Source organism: Curcuma longa, chromosome 4, assembly GCF_044706935.1.
Source record: "Curcuma longa cultivar G26 ecotype Majalengka, Jawa Barat chromosome 4, ITB_CL_G26_1.1, whole genome shotgun sequence".
NCBI classification, from domain to species: domain Eukaryota; kingdom Viridiplantae; phylum Streptophyta; class Magnoliopsida; order Zingiberales; family Zingiberaceae; genus Curcuma; species Curcuma longa.
The window spans coordinates 3924651-3930650 of NC_133864.1; positions in this window are offsets into that span (position 1 = coordinate 3924651).

A 6000-nucleotide genomic window follows, 5' to 3' on the forward strand; every position below is an offset into this window, starting at 1 on the left:
GCATAGAATCGAATCGTATCACTCTCAAAAGTAGTCCACATAAACAAGTTGAATGATTCAAGGCCATCTGGTGATTTATTAGAGTTGGGAGCAGGTGAAAGACTGGGTCTAATGAGCCAGGGTGAGAGGGTTTATATAATGATAATTTATTAAACCATACTAGTCAACTTTGGCCTGCTCGAGGAGAGAATGTTCTTCTCAATTTTTCAAACATCTCGAATTTTGAAGTCGACAAATTAGCAAATGAAATTTTTTTAATAGACTATTCATTTAAAAATATTGAACTGATGGATCATCCACTATAAATATTTCTCGATTTACTCTAATGGTTAATAAAAATTTTTCATAGAATCGAATCGTATCACTCTTAAAAGTAGTCCACATAAACAAGTTGAATGATTCAAGGCCATCTGGTGATTTATTAGAGTTGGGAGCAGGTGAAAGACTGGGTCTAATGAGCAAGGGTGAGAGGGTTTATATAATGATAATTTATTAAACCATACTAGTCAACTTTGGCCTGCTCGAGGAGAGAATGCTCTTCTCAATTTTTCAAATATCTTGAATTTTGAAGTCGACAAATTAGCAAATGAAAATTTTTTAATAGACTATTCATTTAAGAATATTGAACTGATGGATAATCCACTATAAACATTTCTCGATTTACTCTAATGGTTAATAAAAGTTTTTCATAGAATCGAATCGTATCACTCTCAAAAGTAGTCCACATAAACAAGTTGAATGATTCAAGGCCATCTGGTGATTTATAAGAGTTGGGAGCAGGTGAAAGACTTGGTCTAATGAGCCAGGGTGAGAGGGTTTATATAATGATAATTTATTAAACCATACTAGTCAACTTTGGCCTGCCTGAGGAGAGAATGTTCTTCTCAATTTTTCAAACATCTCGAATTTTGAAGTCGACAAATTAGCAAATGAAAATTTTTTAATAGACGTTTCATTTAAGAATATTGAACTGATGGATCCTCCACTATGAACATTTCTCGATTTACTCTAATGGTTAATAAAAATTTTTCATAGAATCGAATCGTATCACTCTCAAAAGTAGTCCACATAAACAAGTTGAATGATTCAAGGCCATCTGGTGATTTATTAGAGTTGGGAGCAGGTGAAAGACTGGGTCTAATGAGCTAGGGTGAGAGGGTTTTTATAATGATAATTTATTAAACCATACTAGTCAACTTTGGCCTACTCGAGGAGAGAATGCTCTTCTCAATTTTTCAAACATCTCGAATTTTGAAGTCGACAAATTAGCAAATGAAAATTTTTTAATAGACGTTTCATTTAAAAATATTGAACTGATGGATCATCCACTATGAACATTTCTCGATTTACTCTAATGGTTAATAAAAATTTTTCATAGAATCGAATCGTATCACTCTCAAAAGTAGTCCACATAAACAAGTTGAATGATTCAAGGTCATCTGGTGATTTATTAGAGTTGGGAGCAGATGAAAGACTGGGTCTAATGAGCCAGGGTGAGAGGGTTTATATAATGATAATTTATTAAACCATACTAGTCAACTTTGGCCTGCTCGAGGAGAGAATGTTCTTCTCAATTTTTCAAACATCTCGAATTTTGAAGTCGACAAATTAGCAAATGAAAATTTTTTAATAGACTATTCATTTAAGAATATTGAACTGATGGATCATCCACTATGAACATTTCTCGATTTACTCTTATGGTTAATAAAAAATTTTCATAGAATCGAATCGTATCACTCTCAAAAGTAGTCCACATAAACAAGTTGAATGATTCAAGGCCATCTGGTGATTTATTAGAGTTGGGAGCAGGTGAAAGACTGGGTCTAATGATCCAGGGTGAGAGGGTTTATATAATGATAATTTATTAAACCATACTAGTCAACTTTGGCCTGCTCGAGGAGAGAATGTTCTTCTCAATTTTTCAAACATCTCAAATTTTGAAGTCGACAAATTAGCAAATGAAATTTTTTTAATAGACGTTTCATTTAAGAATATTGAACTGATGGATCATCCACTATGAACATTTCTCGATTTACTCTAATGGTTATTAAAAATTTTTCATAGAATCGAATCGTATCACTCTCAAAATTAGTCCACATAAACAAGTTGAATGATTCAAGGCCATCTGGTGATTTATTAGAGTTGGGAGCAGGTGAAAGACTGGGTCTAATGAGCCAGGGTGAGAGGGTTTATATAATGATAATTTATTAAATCATACTAGTCAACTTTGGCCTGCTCGAGGAGAGAATGTTCTTCTCAATTTTTCAAACATCTCAAATTTTGAAGTCGACAAATTAGCAAATGAAAATTTTTTAATAGACGTTTCATTTAAGAATATTGAACTGATGGATCATCCACTATGAATATTTCTCGATTTACTCTAATGGTTAATAAAAGTTTTTCATAGAATCGAATCGTATCACTCTCAAAAGTAGTCCACATAAACAAGTTGAATGATTCAAGGCCATCTGGTGATTTATTAGAGTTGGGAGCAGGTGAAAGACTGGGTCTAATGAGCCAAGGTGAGAGGGTTTATATAATGATAATTTATTAAACCATACTAGTCAACTTTGGCCTGCTCGACGAGAGAATGTTCTTCTCAATTTTTCAAACATCTCAAATTTTGAAGTCGACAAATTAGCAAATGAAAATTTTTTAATAGACGTTTCATTTAACAATGTTGAACTGATGGATCATCCACTATGAACATTTCTCGATTTACTCTAATGGTTAATAAAAATTTTTCATAGAATCGAATTGTATCACTCTCAAAAGTAGTCCACATAAATTGGATATCTTTGTCAACTAAAAACAATAAATTACTTACTCAAATTTTATATCCTTCAAAATATATATCTAATTTCTATTATACAAGTTTCACTCCTGTTGGTGCCCCGGTTAGTTTTGATGTGATCAACTAGATTAAGTTAGGTCCTGTGTTGTTCTAATCCCTCTGCTAAGTGTGCAGGAACTTAGGTACGGAGGAAGTCGAGCGTAAGACGTAGCGGACGAGAAGGGTTGCGCGGGGAAGTGAGCCGACGGGCTCGGTGCAATCCGAGGGACGCGGAAGCTACGGAAGAGTACGCCGGTGGAGCGAGAAGGACGTGCGCGAAGTCCGAGGGACGAGAATCCGGGAGGAAGCACGCTCGAGGGGCAAAAGGCCGGAGTCGGGTTCGGGTGAGCCTAACTCCGGTTGGCCAGAAATCACCCAATCGAAGATTCCACAAAAAGTCAACAAAAGTCAAAATTATTGACTTTGACTTTGACCGTTGACTTTGACCGTTGACTTTGCCCAGAGAAGAAGACTTAGACTTGGACCGTTTGGACGTGGCGGTTGCAAAAAAAAAGAAGAAGAAAAAATAATAAGATTTATCTTTTATCATATAAAAGATAAATACTTATTTTTTATTAAAGATAATTCTCTTTATCTTTTATTAAAGATAAAGTTTATCTTTATTTACTCAACGGCTACGATCAAGCCTATCTCTGATCAACGGTTAGGATCGCATCAACGGATCAACGACCAAGAGAAAGTTTATCTACGATCAACGATCTAGATCTATTCTCTTGGGCTATAAATAGACTTAGAGTTTTAGAGTTAGATCATCAATTACTTTTGTCATTCTCTCTAAGTCTCTGTGCTACAAGTGTAAAGGCTTCTCCGCCTAAAGGAGTTTTGTTTGAGCGCCAATTGCCTTGGAAGCAACGACCGAGTTGCAACCAAGTTTTTTTTTTAAAGGAGTGTCTATTCTGCGACTTTGCTTAAACCGTCTATTCACCCCCCTCTAGCCGGTCCAACCCGATCCAACAAGTGGTATCAGAGCGAGGTTCGCTTTTGAAGGACTAACCGCCCGATAAAGCAACAGGACGATGGCCGGAGCGCATATCCATCCACCCAAATTCGAAGGGGATTTCACCGTCTGGAAAAAGAAAATGGAGGTATTTTTTCGTACCGATTTTGATATATTATTATCTATTAAATATGGTTTTGCAGTTCCAAAAGATACGAACGGGGATGAAAAAGAAGAATGTTTATGGAATAAAAAGGAGCAATCTGAGTCCGTCGCCAATGGTAAGGCTGAGTTCCATCTACTAACGGTTTTACCTACTCAAGAAGTAAATCGAATCGGCACCTACCACTCCGCGAAAGAACTGTGGGAGAAGTTCTTAGAACTTCATGAGGGTACCTCAGAAGCCAAGTCAGCGAGGAAGGACCTTCTACGGAATCAGCTGACAAATCTACGAATGATGGAAGGAGAAACGGTGGCAGAACTTCACGCCAAAATTAAGGAGCTAATCTCCGGACTCACCCAACTCGGCGAATCGGTAAGTAATCGCGATTCTATTCGATACGCCCTCAATGCCTTCCCGAGAACCCAGGAGTGGAGTACAATCGTCGACGCCTATTATATTTCCAAGGATTTAGAGGTAAGTACGCTAGATGAAATGTTTTCTATTTTTGAATTACATGAGTCTCGGTGTGCAGGATCTAGAAAAATAGGCAATATTGCCCTAAACACAAGGAGAACGGAAAAAGGATCAGAATCCTCGACGGACGACGAAGAGACAACACAAATGGTAAGAAACTTTAAAAGTTTTTTTAAAGCTAACAAGTTTTCGAGAATGCAGAAAGCAAGGCGATCTCCAAAGAAACGTACTGTCCGATGCTATAACTGCAACGAAGAGGGACATGTAAAAGACCAGTGCCCCAAACTCAAGAACCAGCCCAAAAAGAAGAAGGCATTGAAAGCCACCTGGGATGAGACCTCATCTGACGAATCAGGAACTCAGGAGTACGCCGGACTTGCGTTGATGGCAAGTCATCAAGAAGAGAGTACTGATGAAGGGGGAGCAACATCAGAAGAAAGTCCCGATGAAGGGGGAGCCTCTCTTTTCGAAATCGACCCGGTAAGTGAGGTATGTTTTCTCCCTCACGATCAGTTATACGCTGGAATAAAAGCAATGCTCAAGGCTAACTATAAATTAGAAAAAGAAAATTCACAATTAAAAAATGAACTAACCCTTGCATCTTTTTCTGATAACTCTAATATTTTGAAGAATGAAAATGATAACTTGAAAAACTTAATTAAAAAATTAGAACTTGATATTTCATGCTTACGCCAAAAGAAAAATAGTTATCCTGATAATTTGAACTGGTATATTAAAAATCACAGGGGTCAACTTAGAAAAGTGCCCAAAAATTATATTCCTCCAAGATTTTTAATCAATCCAGTAGATAGGAACTTATTTTGGGTTCCCAAATCTATTTTAAACTGATCTCTTTTGTGTTATTACATATGCATGCACTGACTAATATTTTTTTTACTTAACTAACATTATTTTCTTGTTATCTTAGAAAATTTAGTTTGATTAATTTTTTAGTGAAAAAAAATTATGTTTCTATTTTTACTCGATGCATAATTATGTTGTTCATCCACTGAGAATTTTACAAAATTTTTTAAATATTTTTTTAAATTTTTATAATTTTTAATTCAAAATTTAAATTTTAAATTTTAAAAATAGATAAAAATATTATTTTCATAGATCCGATTTTTCAGGATTCAAATACAGTCATTAGAACTCAGTATAATTTATATACGAATTTTTGAAGTGTTTTTGAATTTTAAAATATTATTTTTCTAAAGATTTCTCTCTGTGAGTATTTATTTTATCTTCGGACTTAAAGAATAAATTTAAAGTTAAAAATTTTTGTACAATCTCAAATCTCTATTCTCGATTTCTACAAAAAATTTTAGATTTTTCTAACAGTATTTTAATTTTCCATGAATTTAAAAATAAAATCTTATTTTTAATTTTGAAAATTCGATAACAAAATATTTTGACCAGATCCGATTTTTTCGGATCTATATATCATATGTTGACTTTGTCAAAAATTATTTTTCAAATTTTTTCAATCAATTTTGAATTTTTTTAAAAAAAATTCTCAACTTTCACAAAAACTTTCAAAATTTTCTCTTAATGAAATTATTTTTCTATTTT